Source organism: Agelaius tricolor, unplaced genomic scaffold (assembly GCF_023055355.1).
Source record: "Agelaius tricolor isolate 1412-34295 unplaced genomic scaffold, bAgeTri1.0.p SCAF_3, whole genome shotgun sequence".
Taxonomy (NCBI): Eukaryota; Metazoa; Chordata; class Aves; order Passeriformes; family Icteridae; genus Agelaius; species Agelaius tricolor.
Window position 1 is genome coordinate 7,586,613 of NW_027269263.1, and position 18,401 is coordinate 7,605,013.

Genomic DNA, 18,401 nt, shown 5'->3' on the forward strand with positions numbered 1-18,401 from the left:
TCCACAGTAACTAAAGGAAGATTAATATATGCAACAGTATCAAAATGAGGTCTAGAGGGAAGATGCTGGAAACTTAAACTTTCACTGGTTGATCTAAATTTCTCCAAAATATATCTTTTAGCAGATGATGAAATTGAATGAACACTAAATACGAGCCAAAATGGAAAAGAGATTTCATAAAAGTGCCATGCTTGATAAATTATTCAAATGATATCCCAAATTCTTAAATTCTCAAAAAGTCAGTGTAAAAACAGTGGCCTGTAAAACCTGCATGGACATACAATCATGCCTATAAGGCTTGGATAAATAATTACAGCATTGTCAAAGAACAACTTTCTTTGTCATTTCCTGGGTTTTCTCATCTTGTATCATTGGCTTCCTCAGGAGATCATCCTATCTATGCTGTACAAGAGAGCTCTTTTAAGACTAGAAATCCAAAAAAATAAAGAAGGCAAGATCTGGAAGGGTAAGGGGACACTGGAAATATATTCCCTTAACCCTCTGGTAGTACTTTACACTACTATTTTTCCCAAGGATAGCTCCATTGAAAATTTATTGAACACATATTTCTAGGCAGTGAATTTGAACTCCTCTGATTCCAGGGGGAGAAATGCTTCATGGAAAGGAAGTGGCATGCCTACAGCCTGGACAGTAAGAGACTCTTTAGAGAAATACAGATAGATTCAAACAAAACTTGAGGTCCCTCTAGACTTTGGTTCAGAATAAAGGTTAGAGCAAATCAGAAACTGAGGGATCAGTTCCTCTCTAGTACCTGCTGTGTAATTCAAAATAGAGCTAAAGGGGCATAGCAGTGTTTGAACAACTTGAAGGAAATTGGGTAAAACACAATTTACACCTCTTCCTTTATTTTAATTGCTTTCTCAGCCTTTTTCCCTAATCCTTTACTAGTTTGTGCCGTCATTAAACAAGGAAGATTATTCAGAAACATACCAGAACAAAATAAAACATATTTTCCCTGATCTGATTTCTTGTTAGTGGAAAGAAGCATGTTTTAATTCAACATATTAAGATTAAACATATTACAATAGATTTTAATATTTTAAGAATGTTAAAGCACAATCTTTCATCAAGGGATCCAAATAATTTCTGGAAATAGTTTTGGGGTAGGAGATGATATATGGAGAAGATTAGGGTGTTTTAAAAAACAATAAATATCCATTTGGTTTGTGCATGTCTGTGATTAAGAACACAAAAGACTATTCTTTCTCTTTAACAAATGGTTTCTTACAGATCATTTTGAGGGTCCACCTGTACTGTCTACTTTCATGGCCATGAAAAGAAATGTAATTCATAATGAAATGGAGAACAGGAAAACTTTGTACCTTAATAGAAATAATTAAAATCCAAAAAGTCCTGAAAACCACACAGTACCTTGCTCTTGACAAACGTGCTTTTATGTATTTATCAGCCACTGAGCTCTGGAATCTACTGAATGCTAAAGATATCATGTCTTTAACTGACAGATTCCACCAAATGAAAAATACTAAAGTAATGTGATTTTATTTTTTAAAAAGTAGCAAATTTAGAGAATATTAATTATTTTTCAGTGAACCTTTCAAAATTTAAGTATTTGTACAGGTTTTAGAAATTAATGTTTACTATCAACAGGAGTTCACACGCAAACAGAAAATCAGTTAAGTCCAGTAAAAAGTTCTTGTTCCATTAACCACTCCCACATTAATATTCTTTTATATAAGAAAGGGAGGTATGTCCTGTTTTTCATCTCCCATTCTTGCTCTATTTACTGGTTTGATCCTTCAAGCTGCAGCTTCAAAGCTCAGATCATTCTGAATGAGCTACACCTGTATAGAAAAAGTGTCTTGAAAGAAATGTGGCCTTACAGATTCATTCCCCAGTTATCCCTAAACCTCCCCTATCACCATCCTCACCATGTTTTCAGGTTAAAAAAAACAAACAAAACAAAACAAAACAAAACAAAACAAAACAAAACAAAACAAAACAAAACAAAACTAACTGTAATCTGCATTTAGGGAATTTCTTGTAATTTTCACAATCCTGTTTTATTCACAACTCAGGGCTACTGGCATGAGAAGTGTCTGATCAACAAGTGCTTTATCAGAGAACACCTTGAACCAAAGCTGAAGAAGGCAGGACTGGAGAACCTGCAGGGAACCCAGGTGTCTGTAGTCTAGCCTGACTGCCAGTCATCCTTGATCTATAAACAATACTCTCAGCTTCTCCAAATCTTCACCTTTGGCCATTAAAAATCACAGAAATGACCCATGGACGTTGCTGGCCTTTGGACCACATCTCAGACGTAAGGGAAATCTGTTATAAACAGGTGGCAGTAGTACCATGAGAACTGAAAAGTACCTGCATAACAAGGTATAGCAATTTCACAGACACATTAGCAAGTGTACACTTCCACACTTAACTAGACTTAATGGGTGCTTCCACTATATTCAAATTTTCCCTGTGTGTTTTGACCTTTTCTCCTCAGCATATTGCTTCTAATTTTCGGCCATTTGCCATATGAGACGGAATCCACACACAGTTCATAGAAGACTCAAACAGAGTTTCTGCTGCTTCTGTTTTCATTTTATTTAGGTTTATTTTTCTAAACCACATGTTACCTTATACCTTGCCAATGTAACTGGTTTGGAAATAACATATTAATTCAAACAACGTTTGTTTGGAGGAACTCTCTGATAGCTTTCAGCTGGCTAAACACACTTAGATAGCATCCTGTTGGTTTCTGAGACAGAAGTGAAAGGCTGATCTGCTTACCAAGCGACAGCTTTGATGCAATATCCTTACAATATATGAGTACCTACACTTCTATATTCCTGGTGGTAGCTTTTTCTCAGGAGTCCTTCAAGTGCCAAAGTTCATGCAGTTCATGTTTATATTCAATTAAAACCCCAACTAAAATATTTGCAGACAAATGCTGCATTCTCAAGCTCTACGGAAGCCATTCAGACACATCTTCCACACAGATAACAGTGTGGGCTAAGTAGATAATTCCATGACAAATCACCTCTAGTGCTGTTTATTTTGGTAGAAAGTAGTTGCTAAATTTGTTTTCATGCATCCGAAATGAAATGTAACTTGATAACGCTTCCACTGAAAATACAAATGGGTTCAGAAAAGGAAACTGCAATTCAGATTTGTTTTAAAACATTTCACAAACTGACTGATTATTTTGTTTTCCAGAGGAAACAAAAATCTAAATGCACCATGTGCAAAACTGAATGACATTCAATGTGTTTCTAGAATGAACTTGAAATACTAGTACTTAAATATAATGATTCATAACCATGTTTTGATAGTGCTCTTCTCTTTTACTGCTCTCTGAAAGCCTAGTAGGAGCAATCAAGGAAAGCAATTATAAACAAATGAAGTTAAATGCAGTATGAATAACAGTATACCTCTTTTTAGCATGAGAATATTTCCCTTCCACCTGAAAAAAATGAAGATATTTCACCAGTGTTGTGGCAACCTATTTTATTATCTACTGTTATTAAGCTCAAAACCCCTGAAGTTTACTTAGAGAATGGTCCAACAATATAAAGTATCTTTATTATGGCACACCCATAGGCACACATTAAATGTTGCCTTTTCTAGCTGTCTGTGAGAATGGCATTGACTTAAAAGTAATTTGTAAGGGAAAGATACAGTAAATAAATGTCGGGAACTTTAGGTAGATATAATCATTATTATTACAGCACCATGTTATTTACTGCTAAACCACTAATGGTTCAGGTTGATCAGGGCAGCATAATCATGTGACCAGTAATTAATAATAATTAATAATACCCAAGTTCCACGATGGTAAGACAAAGCAAGTATAGAAAAACAGTGTCTGCCACTTGGCTGTCTCACAAATGCCCTGCTCTATTTATTGTCTTTACATAGAAGAAGAGCATATTTTGTGGGATTTTGTGGGCAGGATATTTGATTTTCTGTGAAGGAAAAGGCCTCTTTCAACTACTAAGCTTTAAAAAACAAAAATAAAAACAAAAAATGAGAAAAAAAAGTAAAAATTCAATATAAGTAAAAATACAGATCATGAATAATTTCAAGATTCTCCAGTTTCAGTAGAGTAAGTTATTACTCATTTCTGGAACCCATAAGCACTTTCCCACTAAAACCCCTGCCTTTGAATGTCATTTGGAGAGGTCCTTGGTATGATTATTGACAGTACCCTTCCTTTCAAATCCCTGATAAGAAGCCATGAGTGCCACTGCCAGTCTGTCACAACCAGACACTGTCTACACATCATTCATGGGGGTTTTCTTCTCTCATTTCATATTTGCTGCACAAAAGAATCATAACTGGCAGTGTTGATGTAAGTCTTAACATTTGTTTCAAAAGAATGTACTTAATGAATGTGCTTTTTTAAAAAAAAAAAAAAAGTAAATTTCGACTTGAGTCAAACCTCAGGATATATGCTGGAGTAAAGCCAAAACCAACCCACCCTAAACAAAATGGAATCCCTGAGAATGAATCCCTACCCAAAACGAAGAACAGGTTCGGTCCTGTGTTCCTGAAGCTGGATAGATTCTATCAGTACCACATAATTACTCTCATAGCTTCTTACAATGCCTGCTAGAAAAGAGCAGTAGACCTGAAATGTGTCAGCGGACTCCAGAATGACAGCTGCCTCCTGAATAAAGGATGTTTTCTGTCAGCAGGCCCTGTACCAGGGCATAAAATCTCCTGGTTCCTCGGGATAGACCTGCACTGCCATGTGCACAATCTCAAGCTTAAAATGTCCTTTTTGCAACAGCTTTATTGTCTGTGTGTAAATGCATGTTCAGACTCAGCTTCAGCATATACCACCATGCTCACTGGCTGGAAACTCTGTGCTGGAGAAGGAACACGATCAGAGGATTGGGATGTGATTTATGATTCAGCTCTATTGTTACAGAAAGCAATGGGCATGGCTGAATTAATTTGTCCTGGCTCCAGTCCTCAAAAAACCATACCAGCTTGCCATGTCCTTCCACCATGACTCAATAGCAACAAAATCTCAGAATTCTATTAAAAATCTGTTAGGCATGAAACACACTTGTGCCTCCTGAGGGAGTCTTTATGGGATTACGTAGCTCTTACATGAAGCAGTTTAGTGAATTACAATATAGAAGAGAATTATGTGAGCCTAGGAGAAAAATAAAATTTTTGAAAATATTTAAAGGAAGAAAAAGTTTTCCTCTAACTGCAAAACAAAGAAGGCCACAGAGGGAATATAATTCTGATCTGGATGCAACAGGAGAATACAATACAAGACTAAAAAATGAAGAATTTAATATTTGTTCATACAGATCCTCAATATCAGCCCTGCAGGGACACACATGCCTGTTCCATGGAGAGCAGGGTGTATATAACCCACACGATTTCATTTTTGAGTCCCTGTAATTCAATGGCAGGACCACAAGTGGAACAGGTAAGTTAGGCCACATCCCCACGATGCACTCAAAGTGTGAGAGCACAGGGCATCAGACCCTAACAAGGTGGATTTGGAAATCCCACTGCCACAGCTGTGGATCCTACACAGGCCTCAGCTGCAGACCATCACTGCAGGTCCTGTAGAGCAAGCCCTGTTATTGCACAGGTGTAATGCAGATGTTTGCAGGGCTGAGCACAGGTGTGAGGTCTGTCATGAAAGGTGCAGCACATATGGAAAAACTGGGGCATATAAAATTCTATTGTGGACATTTTCTAAGTGGTTGATCCTAGGATGAGTAAACAAGCTGTGGGGACAGTCTGTGCACAACTTGGGGGGCTGCACCTTTCAGATCTTTCATGTCTCTGTGAAACACAAAAATATGGACATACTAGAAGGGCAAAGTACAAGAGAATAGCTATCATACTATAGAAAACAGGTATTTAAACAATTATCTGGTGAAAATTCTTATCCTACATACATTTCCTAATTTCCTTGGGATGACTGAAAATGAATTCTCTGCAAACCTAGTTAGAATAGTGTGATAAATTGGAAACCATCGCAAAGTAAACCTGAGTGAACAGAAAATACACATTACCTGGGATATCACACCTTGCTTCAAAAATAGGTGTAAAGCTCTGTAGAAGAACTTTATTAACAATGAACTTTTAAAAGTACAGGCACTTTTATGAGAGTGAGCTGGGTTTATCTGCAGTGCCTGTGGAATGTGAAGGGTTAGGTGGAGGCAAGCCCTACAGCCTGTGGGGTCAATCTCACATGAGACACACATGCAAGTGTCATTTATGCACTGCAGAGCTCGCCAACACTTGCTGACTTCAGAAAGTATGTGCACAAAACCGTGGGCAAGACTGAACAGCCACTTTTCAAACTGAAGTTTGTTCACAGAAATGCAAACACTTTTTGCAATCTGATTCTAATTAACAATAGAGTCATTCATTCATTCTCTAACAAACGAGCAGAAATCCCCTTCCTTTAGCAATACACAGACATATGATAGTAACTGAGTATTTGAGGTGATTATGTGTTACAAGATCTGATTCTCTTGTATTTAACACTCAAGTCTTGATTCCATCTCAGCTATAGGCCACAAAACCACTGTGCTGGATTATTTGCTTTGGGGCATTGGAAGAAGAAATCTTCTATACACAGCTGCAAAGAAAGCGGTGTTTTGACACAATGAAGAGAAGCTCATGGTTGCCCTAATACTTAGCTCATAATCCCCAGAACAGAAAAGTACCTGCTGAGTGTCAGCAGGAGCAGCTAGCACAGTCCTTTTTCATGGTCTGACATCTCTCCCACATGAAACTTCCCAGTGATTCCATTGATCCCAACTAATAAAACCAGATCTGTGAGGAAGCATCTCCCAAGCTGCTGGCCATACCCAGTTGCTAGTAAGCACTTGATGCACCTATCAAGCTATTGGCACTGAAAAAACCCAACAAACCAAACCAAACCAAACCAAACCAAACCAAACCCAAACCAAAGAAAAAACTCTGCTGACCATTAAGCAAGTATTTTAATTACAAAAGAGAAAGCAAAATATTTGCTACACCAGAAACTGAGATTCCTGCCGCAAGAGCCTACTGCTGGCTTATGTTCAATTTGTTGTCCACCAGAGCTTCCAAGACTTTTCTAGCACAACTGCTTCTCCAACATGCTTGTTTAAATCATGAAATCTTCAAGTTTGGAAACACATTTTTGCTTTCTTCACTCATGAAAACAATACACTGGTGTGATATTCCATTATAATATGCTAATAAATAATGTTATTTCTAAAATATGTAGTGTACTAAAATGTGGATCAACGGATTAAGGTCAAAATTCTCCCGAGTAATTTTGCAAGCATTCATCCTAAGTTTTTTAACATGTGGACACATTTCTTAATACATATTTTCAAAAAGACAGATGTTTCAATTACTTTAAAAGCTTAAAAATCTTTTGTACAACTGAAAAACGCAAATCTTGCTTATATGCATAAGTTGTCTTACAAACATCTTGTAAGTAAACAGAGATTGTAACATTTCAGGGCATGTCAGATGTTCAATACTTTCTCAAAAATTCTTGATTGTCCAAAGTAATTCTATGCAATTAATATGGCCCATGGCAGAGGGTTTGGAAATGAATGAGTTTTAAGGTCCCTTCCAACCCAAACCATTCAATGATTCTATGATCTTAATGGGTACAAAACTACAGAACATTGGGACCCAACTTTCTGGTGCCATGAATTTATCTGTAACGTTCCCAACAGGAATATTCTTTTGCTCATTGTGAAATGAAAATTTTGGTTCATGAAAACCACCAACAGTAGTAGCCATCACAATTTGCCCACTGAAATATATCACCAGAAAGCCAACAATCCATTTTTTTAAATTGCTTGTACTTGAATTGCCGAGCATTTCAAGTACCACTGGCAGATCATGAGTAGAGGTTAATTTCTAATGTTATAATGGCATTTTTTGAGGATTAGATGCAAGAATCTTAGTTTATAGCATAGCAAATAGTTTACTTCTTCTTTTGTAATTAAAATACTTGCTAAATGGTTAACAGGGTTTTATGTTGGATGGGTTTTTTTTGAAGTGGCAATATCTTGATTGCTGCATCAACAGAAGATTTTCCCTCTAAAAACAGTAAGAGTTGCTAGCACTTAGAACCTGCTTAGTAATTTCTGGGTTTGCCCAAAAAACCTTTTAAAAAAAAATAATCATTAGGGGTGTCTTTTTCACTTATTTTCCCTGTGTGACAATGTAATTTATGAGTACCAAAAGTCTCCAATGCTACTTGTAATTTTTTGCTTGACAGGAGGTTTCTCTGATACACTTGCACATTAGCAAACATTTATCGATTTTCAATGAAAATTTCTCATCAAACTATCTTTTTATGGTCCTAATTAAACTCTTGCATAGCAGCTTAACTACTTGGAAGTGTTTCAAGTAGAAAAACAAACTCTAGTATATGAATGAATAATCAGGATCAGAATACTGATCATCTATTTGCTTGACAATTATTACTAGGATGTTATCCCCCCAAAAAGGACCATGTGGTTAATCATTCTCCCTAAAATTTACCATGAAGAGATGGCAAAACATGCCTTCATTCAGGAAAGAGAAGTGGAACAGGAACACGTATTCCTTTTAGCTCTGTAATTTCAAGCTCAGTCTTTGACTATATGTAGACATGGATATGACATTCCTGGCAGTGCAATGGCCCAGCACTGCTGGATTACTGCTGGAGAAAGGAATGGTCAGTCCCCTCTGACTGCCAGTGGAAGGAATGCCATTCCCTGGCTAAGAGCTGTCCAACAGGGATGGCTGCAGCCACCGCTGCTGACAAAGTCCAGCTCCCACAAAAAGGTGCACACTTTTTACAACAAGAACTAATTGAGGGGTTTTTTAATTCCAGAACCTTTCTGGCTGTTTGCCTGAGTCTGTCTCAAACATAACAAATTCATAGGTGGTTATAAATAACCCCAGGATTGCATTCAGACGCTCAGTCTGAAGGTTTTTATGTCTTACCACAAGCTATTTTTAACAGTGGATATTAAGACACCCATAAGGAATTACATGCTAATATGCTGAACAATCTGAGGCAGTACCTGGTTCCAGCAAGTTTGGTCAGAGAGGATTCCAGGACTGAATAATGTGGCACTGCATCTGGTTCAGCTACTGCACTGGAGTCATGCTTTGCACAGTAGGACAGACAATTCCAAGCAGCTGTTCCAAAACAATAGTATTTGTCCTTCTTTGGGGCTTCAGCTTGTCCCCTGAGTAACTGGAATAGTTGCTCATGCAAGTTCTCTGTAATATTTTACAGCCACCCTTTTAGCTGATGGATCATTTACCTGACATTTCTGAGATTCTAGAAATTCTGAGATTCAGCTCTGGGTTTCCACAGCTTGGAGGAAACTGTGCTAGTTCCTGCTTAAGGGAAGTTCAGGATGGACTGCATGATTTCCTAGATTACCTAATGTCTGTTTCAAGTCATTACTAGGAACAGCAAACTTATTATTATAAATTTTCTCAGTAATTTCAGCAAAATAATAATAAACAACCAAAATTTCTATGATAAAGCTCTATCTTTCAAATAGGTACTCTGCTCAGGTACTCTGAGCAGAAGAACTAAATGTAAGGAAGTGGCATGATTTACCTCTCTCGTTTCTTGAGTTAGTCTCCACAAAACTGCATCGATAGGACAAATCCAATAGTGCTGCAAAGCCTGTAATTTTCTTTTCAAGTATTTATTAAAAATTAAAATAAATGCAGAAGAATAACAACACAGCAAAAACTTAAAGAGGAGCAAAATCTTTTGGTCCATTGAATTTCTCTGCTACTGGACATTAACCCACAACATGCTTAACTTCAAGTATTTTGGCAACATTGTGGAGAAGATACTGATGATGTTATAAATAAAGTTGTGTTTGAATCCAATCCATAGAAATCTTGAATACTGAAGCTCTAAGAAAGCCAAGTGTGAAAAGAGAATTGTTTTCAAGTGGCAATACTTTTGTCCTCCAAAACAACTTCTTCTGGGAGTTCTTACCCTAGGTGTTGAGAGAATTTATGGACCTTGTTTGTCCACTCTTTCAAATACCCACAAAACACGTGTACATTAGCTGCCAGCTGAAGAATCCAGCCCTACTTCTTGCTGGTGAGGGCTGGCTGATTTTAAGTACTTCAAGTATGTTCTTAATGGCTTTTAAAAGAACTACTTGGACATTTCCCTCACAGCTAAACCATTCTCCCAGCACTTGTGCAGTTTTCCGTGATTTTTAGGTGACCTCTTTGTGCCATATTGTTTACACTGGAGTTTCTGGGAACTCAAATATTTATATATTTTGACATTAAATAAGGGAAGCTAAAATACTGTAAGAAATTACTACCTGAAGTAAAAGCACTGTTCATAATTGCTCTTGCAGATGTAAGCAAAAGCTGATTTAAAAAGAATTGTGCTTGTGACCCAAAAATCTGTCTTAAACCTTTTAACGTGATTTCAAAAAGATGTCTCCAGTGTAGCATTGCTGCTTATACAAATGCACTTAACATATAAATCAATTAAACCAGGAAAAAAGGTAGCTGAAAAATAGATCACTGATTACAAACTCAAAAGTACTTCCACAGGATTTAACAAACAGCAGGATCCAGTATTTAAAACAAAAACACCCAGTCCAGAAAAAGACCAAAAAGACAGTGTTTATTTAGATGCACAAAAGCTGTGATAATTAGAGAAGGTTAGTTAGGCAGATACTAGTAATGGACTGCAAGGACAAGACTGCATGACTCGAGATGGCAGGTACAGTACAACATGTTACCAGAATGATTCTTGGGGAAGCTGCAGAAACCTTGGCATTTCTGCCAATAAACAGATTCTATAAATGGTGAAAAAAAACCCCAAACCAAAAACCAGCACTTTAGAATGTGGCCTCTGGGTTCTGCTACTGTCATCAAAGAGAAGAAATATATTTTAATAGGTAGAGGAGAAACGTTACTCTATAGTGGTTTTTGTTTTACAGCAAGAGTTTTTTAACTGTCTACTTTTAGTAAATTTTCTTGAAAGGAAATGACAATGACTTCTATACTATGTTTTTTCCTAGAAAACCCTAAAAGGCAAACAAGTATGGTATGCCTTGACTGTGGGTTTTTTAGTGGGTAGAAAAGGGTGGCAGAATTTTGCTAAGCTGGATTGTGGTCTAGCAACAAATACACTTTTTGCTTTACTGCCAATTGTGAGGTCTTTAGTATGTGAGTAGCTCAGTAGGGTAAAAATCAGAGATTTTAAGTTGAAACAGACTAAATTATCCTACACATGATGGCTACTTTGACAGTTAATACAGCATTTTCTTCTCCTGCCGTTTCAAGCTGACTGGACGTTGCTCCTAATAGTGGTCACAAGAATGAGAGAGCATGTTGGTTCTTGTTGTGGAAATGGTAGTTTTGCAACAAAATGAACTTGGTCCATTCTTCCCTGCTGATCACCAAACAGTGCATCATAAAGACTTTAGATTCCCAAAGTTTGGCTGTATTTGAAAGAAAAAAAATAGTGGTTAACTTTCATATAAAGCATCTCACTGTCCCACGCCCCATTGTCTCCATCTGCTTCAGGGTAAGAAAAGTAAATACTTCATTTTGTTGTGTTCTATCACCAGCTTCCCTCAGTACGGAAGTCAGCCCTGTAGGTTAATGATAGCATTTAATAGTGGTAAATCAATCCATATCTACTTTAAAAATCATGCTTGTTTAGCAGTTTTGCTTATTTCTCTACTAGGATTTAAAAAAAGCCTCCAGTCCAACAGCATTACAAACATTGTTTGCTTTGGAAGACCCACAAATATGACTGGCTTCATACCACACAAAAATGCTCAAATGAAGGGGGATATCATCCACCTATTTATAACTACCCAGTGCTACCATGTAAGGCTGAATGAATTAAAAATAAAAAAAAGTTCCAGAACTGACAGGAATCTCTATAAACTTTGCTCTCTAGGAGACAAAACAATAACATTCAGCCCAAATTAAGATGTTTTTTGGTCTTGGATTGGTTCAAACTATTTTGGGTGCAATTATGCTGGACCTTCTGTTTTTAAGTATCATGAAAGGTCTTTTTCATATTTCATAAAGCTTTAGAGAGAAACACAGTTTAAAGCTGAGTACAGCTAAAAAATATAAACAATCAACCTTTTGCTATTTACTACATGCAGCCTTAAGCCAAAATACAAGCCTCCCATACAGCTTCTTCTTCCTGATTCCTTCTAAAAGCTGTAATCAGTGGATAATTTGCAATGTCTTTCCTCCTCTTGCTTTTTTCTCTACTTGCTGAATTTGCACTTAATAAATTGTCCACTTCAAGGAATGAGTCTGAGGCTGAGACAAATGGATTTTCTTGTTTCCGTTTTGCTTCTTTGCCCTTCAGTTTCCCAAAATACAGTGTCTGTTGAGAATCAATACTACTTTGGAAAAAATGCCAACAATTTATACAGACAGTCTGACCAAACTGAGGTATTCAATGAAATGTAGTGCAGGACAGTAATAAAATTTTGGCTCTATTTCCTCAGGGCTTGCTACAACAAGAAATACTCCTAAAATATAAGGGGCATTATCCAGGGAGATTTTCAAAGTGAGCTCATGGGTGCCTTGAGACAGGTCAGATGAAGTAAAAATTGAAGTAGATTCACCAAGAGCAGCTGATTTCAAGGACTACAATGTGGCAAATCAGTAGGGAAGATAGGAAGATGATTATCAAAACAAAACCACATCACACCCCAAGGAAACCAAAAATACAGATATTTTGAAAAATATAGCCTTAAAACCCCAAATACACAAGTAAACAAAAAATCCCAACCAGAGATAGAGGGCTGTGTTACAAAGATCTAAATTGTGTGGGAGAGATGTTGAAATGGATTTTTGGAACAATTCTAGTATACTAGGCACATTTTCCTCTTGTGCTCCTGGTATATAAATTAAGGATAGAAGATACAAAATTAATGCAGCCGCTTCAGTGGAAAATCAAAACAGAAGTGCTTTCATCTTTCTCATCTACCAAATTCTGACATGGAAAAAAAAAAGTAAAGAGAAATCTGGTATTGGTCATAAAAAGATAAAATAAAATTAGGAATAATAATAATAATAATAATAATAATAATAATAATTGTAACAAGGAATACATTTACTTCTATTAAATTTCAAAATTGAGAAAATAAGCTAATTAGAGGAGTCTACATTTTGAGGGGACATTTTTCTTTCAATAAGAACAAAAGTGTAAGGTTACATGTATTAAATAATAATTTTCACAACCCAAAAGGGACAGCTGTGCTTTAAAGACAGAGTGAAATGGTAATTATCTAATTTGGCTTGGTAAGAGCTACTTTTTTTTGGCTTTTTGCCCAGAATACATTTATCCCTTCTTTAAAAAACAGTATAGCAAATTCTAAAACAGAAAAGGAACATGCTAGAGATGCAATACAAGAACACATTGATGATAAATGTAACATACTTGTGGATTACTGCCTTCAGTAATCCAAATTTACATTGATCTGTACAAAGAGAATAATATGGTAAAATTTGATAGTAAAAATAAGTGAAATCTTCAATTTATTGACAAAACAGGAGCAGGCACTCCAAGCCTCAGAGCAGGTTTGAACGCCACCCTGGAAAGAACCTTCTGAAGTCCTGAGAATCTAAATGTTCATTTTTAGCATTACAGAAACCAACCAAATAACTACTGACTAAAACTTTATAAAACCTATTGAATGTACCAACATTAATATAGAATATTGAGAAGGTGTTTTTAGGGAGATTTTTTTCCCCCCTTTACATCCAAGAAGAAATTCTACCATCTGACTGACTCATATAATGGTCTTCAGCTTGGATAACACTGCAATAGAAGATTAACTAATGCAGAAAACAAGCCCTTAACTGCTCTTTTGTCTGCTGAGTATGAATGATTTCAGAAACTTCTATCAAACTGTCAAATTTTATAGTGTCAGCACACAGGCACAAGCTTTTTTTCCCATGGTGTATCTTAGAAGACTGATAAAGTTGTATGCTATTTAGCCCTCCAAAAAATCACGTCCTATAGATACCTTCAGGAACACGGCAGTCAGGTATAATGGGACACAAAACCTACACCATAACATCTCTTCATTTTAGTAATATTTTGGTGAGGCCCTGGCACAGGTTGCCCAGAAAAGCTGTGGCTGCCCCATCCCTGGAAATACCCAAGGCCAGGCTGGACAGGGCTTGGAGCAGTTTGGGATAGAGGGAAGGTGTCCCTGCCCATGGCAGGGGCGGAACTGGATGAGCTTTAAGGTCCCTTGGAAGCCAAACCAGCCTGTAATTCTGTGATCTTATGTTTCTTCATGGAGTATGGAACAGGAAACTGCTGCAAGGTACTGCTCCAGTGGCATAATGTTACATCTTTTTCATTCCATGATCTTTAATGTACTGTTCATTAAGTATCTTTCTACTTGATACTGACACAGTTCTGTTCACAAAAGAGGTTGGTAGTGAAATTAATGAGTTGTTTTCCCAGTTCATCACAATGTGTCATTCACAGCCCAGCTGCTTGCCCTTCCTTTGGCCTCTTTATTCCATGTCCTTTCATAGAATGGTACAAAGGGTTATTTCCTCCTGCCCGGCCCAGGGCTGGCGTGATCCCCACTGTCCTGCCAGTTCCTGATTCATTTCCATGCTTCTCAGCACAAGAAAGACAAGGAGAAAGGCCACAAAGGTGATAAGTGATGAGCAGGTCTCTGGTGAGGAGAGACTGCGGGAGCTGGGGCTGTTTATTCTGGAGAAGAGAGTTCTGAGAGGGGACCTCATTAATGCAGATAAGTATCTCAAAGGAGTGCCAAGAGCAGGGACCAAACTCTTTCCAGTGGTACCCACTGAAAGGATGAGGAGCAGAGGCCATAAAGTAAAACACGAGAAGTTTCTTTTTAACACGAGGAAGGGCTCCTTCCCATTGAGGATGGCAGAGCACTGGGACAGCTGCCCAGGGAGGGTGTGGATACTCCCGCTCTGGAGACATTCCAAACCCACCTCTGTGCCACCTGCTCTGCGTGACCCTGTTCTGGCACAGAGGCTGGACTGGATGATCTGCAGATGTCCCTTCCAACCCTCGGGATGCTGCGATTCTGGGATGACACTGAAGAGACACCGCTGCTCCTCTGCCACTCACCGAGCCTACAGTCGGGCTGGGTGAGCGAACAAGGACCGGGAACCAAAGGGCAAGGGGCAGAGGCTCCATCGAGGGCTGGGGTGATGCCGGGGTTGATTCCAGCCATGATTCCAGCCAGCTGTGATTCCAGCTGTGACTGTAGCAGCTGCCCGGCAGGATCAGCGAGCGGCGGGGGCGGCCCCGAGCCCGGCTGGGATGAGCAGCAGCGCCCGGCGCTGCGGGGGCTGTTCCCGACTTCAGGCGCTCCCTAAACACAAACAGAGCAGTCTAGAGAGTTTACAGAATGAATACTGTTTATTCTCTAAAGGGCGCACAGTGGGGCTTACCACAAACCACGGCTCAGGTGGTAATAACTCGCAATCCTTTGTAAAGCACAACTCACATGGACCCGCCTATCTAATCCACGCTCTCCGCCTACCTAATGCATATTTATCCGGTGATGCAATCTTACGCAATGCTACAAACACAAGGTTGTTTCCTTCATTAAGCAACTCGTATTGTAGAAGTTATCTGACGCCATCAGTTGCGTTTACACAAGGTGAGACAGCCCAGCCTGGGGACAGACAATTCAGCTCGGAGGCATCAAGGTGACCTCGGCCGCGGGGAGCGGGGGGGCGGCCGGATCCACATCCGGGTGAGGCCGCGCCGGCGGGGAGCGGGGACGGGCTGGGGCCGGCCGGCAGGAGCGGGGCTGGTCCCGGCTGGCTCAAGCCCTACCAGCCCTGGGTCGGAGCCGGGTCCGAGCCCTGCCAGCCCCGAGTCACAGCCAGGAGCTGCGCTGGCCGAGCGGGCGGCAGAGCCCGGCCGGAGCGTGGCTGCAGGGATGGGCCCTTCGAGGTCCGGCTCCACCTGCCGCCATTCTCCTGCCTCCAGCTGCCGGCAGCTTCATCTGTTTCCTCCTGCCTCCACCTGCTTCCACCTGCCTTCACTTGCCCTCACCTGTCTCCTCCTGCCAGCACCTGCCTTCTCCTGCCCTTTCCTACCCTTTCCTGCCTTTTCTGACTTGCACCTGCCTTCTCTTTCCTTCATCTGCCCCCTCACCTGCTTGCCCTGTCGAGCCCTCCCTGTGCCGCAGCACTGACACCGTGTGTGGCGCTGGTGATGCCCTTAATGATGGGGCACGTGAAAGACGCCAATCACTTGTTTTTAAAATTGTAAAGCTTTAATAGGAATAAAATGGTTATAAAAATAGTAATACAATTAGAGTAATAATAATTTGGACAATTTGAATTAGGACAATATGAGACAATATAGACGAAGAGTTACGGACATCCAGGTACCTTTTTCTGGGCAGGACGAGCCCGAAAAAGGATACCCGTTAACAAAGGATTAACCTTTAAAAACAATAACCTGTTGCATATTCATACACCCCATACATGATGCATAAATTCCATTCAAATAGCGGATTCTATCTGGTCATCCTCACCTTCTTCCTCTGACTCCTAACACCGCCTTCGAGGCAGGAAGAAGTTCGTTTCTTCTGATAAGAGGGCAATAAATTCTTTTTCTCTGAAAGATTTTGGTGTCCTGTGGCTGCTGTCTCGGTGCAAGTCCTTTCTTTAAAAATATCCTCCATAGCATAGTTTCTATTTTGACATTTTTTTTATAACCTAAAACTATATTTAACACGCTACTTAAGAGAATTAATACAGCATTACTTTCTAACACAACACATATAATATTCATTTTAATATTTGCGAAAAGCCAGTTATAAAATACATGCATTTTTCACAGGGCATAAGGATCGCTACAAAAGGGGATTTGTGAATTACTTCAGATGAGCAGCAGGGGCCTGCCTTCTTTCCCTGTGCTTTCCTTCTCTGCCCCAGAAAATGTCAATGGGAGAACCCTTGGAGTAGTTCTCTAGCCCAGAGGTTTGGAAATCCTGGCTATGAGTTCTTTGTTCGTGTGCTTCCAAGGCCTAACTGTTCGTGGCCAAGTTTTCAGACATTGTCCAGAATCTTTCAGTTGTGAAATATCCTGTGTGATTTTTCAGAGGTGCGTGGGCGCCTAGTATCTATTACTGTAAACGGAGTTAGGTGTTGAAGTATTCCTGAAAATCTCTCAGACTCTTCAGGCATCTAAACCACTTTCTGTAAATCTGGTATTTAAATATTTTGGGAGTTTTGAGGCTTCTGATCTGTGTAACAGGGTTGGTTGTGTCCTCTTGATACCTCAGTGCCCGAGCCCACCCTTCTGCTCTAGGATATTGTCATGATGAGCTCTGCTGCAGCTTTGGTTCTTGTCAGTAGACTCTACTTTATTTCATAAGCAGTTTTTCTCTTCTCTCCTAGCAATTCTTTTTGCCAGTCAATTGCACACTGTGAACTCATCTTCTGCCACCTTGCTGCAGCCTTTTAGTGGAATTTGGATAGTGTTTGTCACAGTGCTTGAACACCTGTTTCAGTAGACCTGCTTAATAGTTTTTGTTCTCAGCACTTCCTGGCTGCTTGCCTTCCTGTTATTCAGATTTTGCTCTTCCACATATATTTTTTGAATATATGACCATGATCTGAGCACCTCCACATCCATGGCTTGACTGTCTAAAGTAAATGTTGATGCAAGTGTTGTAATTACTTCCTTGTTTTTCCTTCAGGGGCTATCAGTTTCTCACTCCCTAATACTGGAAGCAAACTGCTGACCATCCTCAAACACAGACTGCAGGCAGACAGTGTCTGTTGAGTGCAGTAGTGGCCCTCACACTGGTAGGATCTGAAAGAAGAAAATCACAGTAGCATTCAAACAGGTGATGCTTGGAAGCTCAAAGTAGGGTAGATAATCCCAGAGCCTTTTTTCAGAGCTTCTTAAAGAGATTCTTCAGTGTATTTTGAAGACAGTTAAAATCAGGAGATAAGTTTATGTGCTCTGTGCCTCAGTGTGTCTGTGTGAATTGTTCCACCACTTTCTGCTGTTAGTCTGGGACACTGAAGCTGAGATGGTTTTTTACTGTAGCTCAGCTGAGGGGGTGGGTGGGTCATGTGCACACCAGATTGAGACAATTGGCATTAAAACAGGGTCTGTTGCCTTTGGATTTGTTTTCATCCAAATCGCTGTCTGACCATTGTTATAATTAAGTTTAAGGCTTCCTACCAGTTTGATTCTACCCGGCGTGGTTGAAAACTGAGCATACCAGATGAAACATTTGCTTCTGTCTTGCTCACACAGAAATCTCCATGAGGATTTGGAGACAGTGATCAGACCGTGCCTCACTAGAGATCCCAGTGCAGTTTTAGTCCTTCTGCAATTGATTAGGAGCTCCTTGACTGTTTTCTGCATGTCTTTG

At 39.4% G+C, this 18,401-nt stretch overlaps 1 protein-coding gene across 2 annotated transcripts in view; it reads left to right on the forward strand.

The window, feature by feature from the left end:
* The first annotated feature begins 15,411 nt into the window (after window positions 1–15,411).
* CCDC91 (coiled-coil domain containing 91) overlaps window positions 15,412–18,401 on the forward strand; it is a 114,634-nt gene continuing 111,644 nt past the window's right edge. The window contains exon 1 of one of the 2 annotated variants that reach the window (XM_071422342.1): window positions 15,412–15,656. The gene's annotated coding sequence lies outside the window, so the exon portion shown is untranslated. Of the gene's footprint in view, window positions 15,706–18,401 lie in introns of both variants that reach the window. The other variant, XM_071422343.1, reaches the window with a different exon arrangement.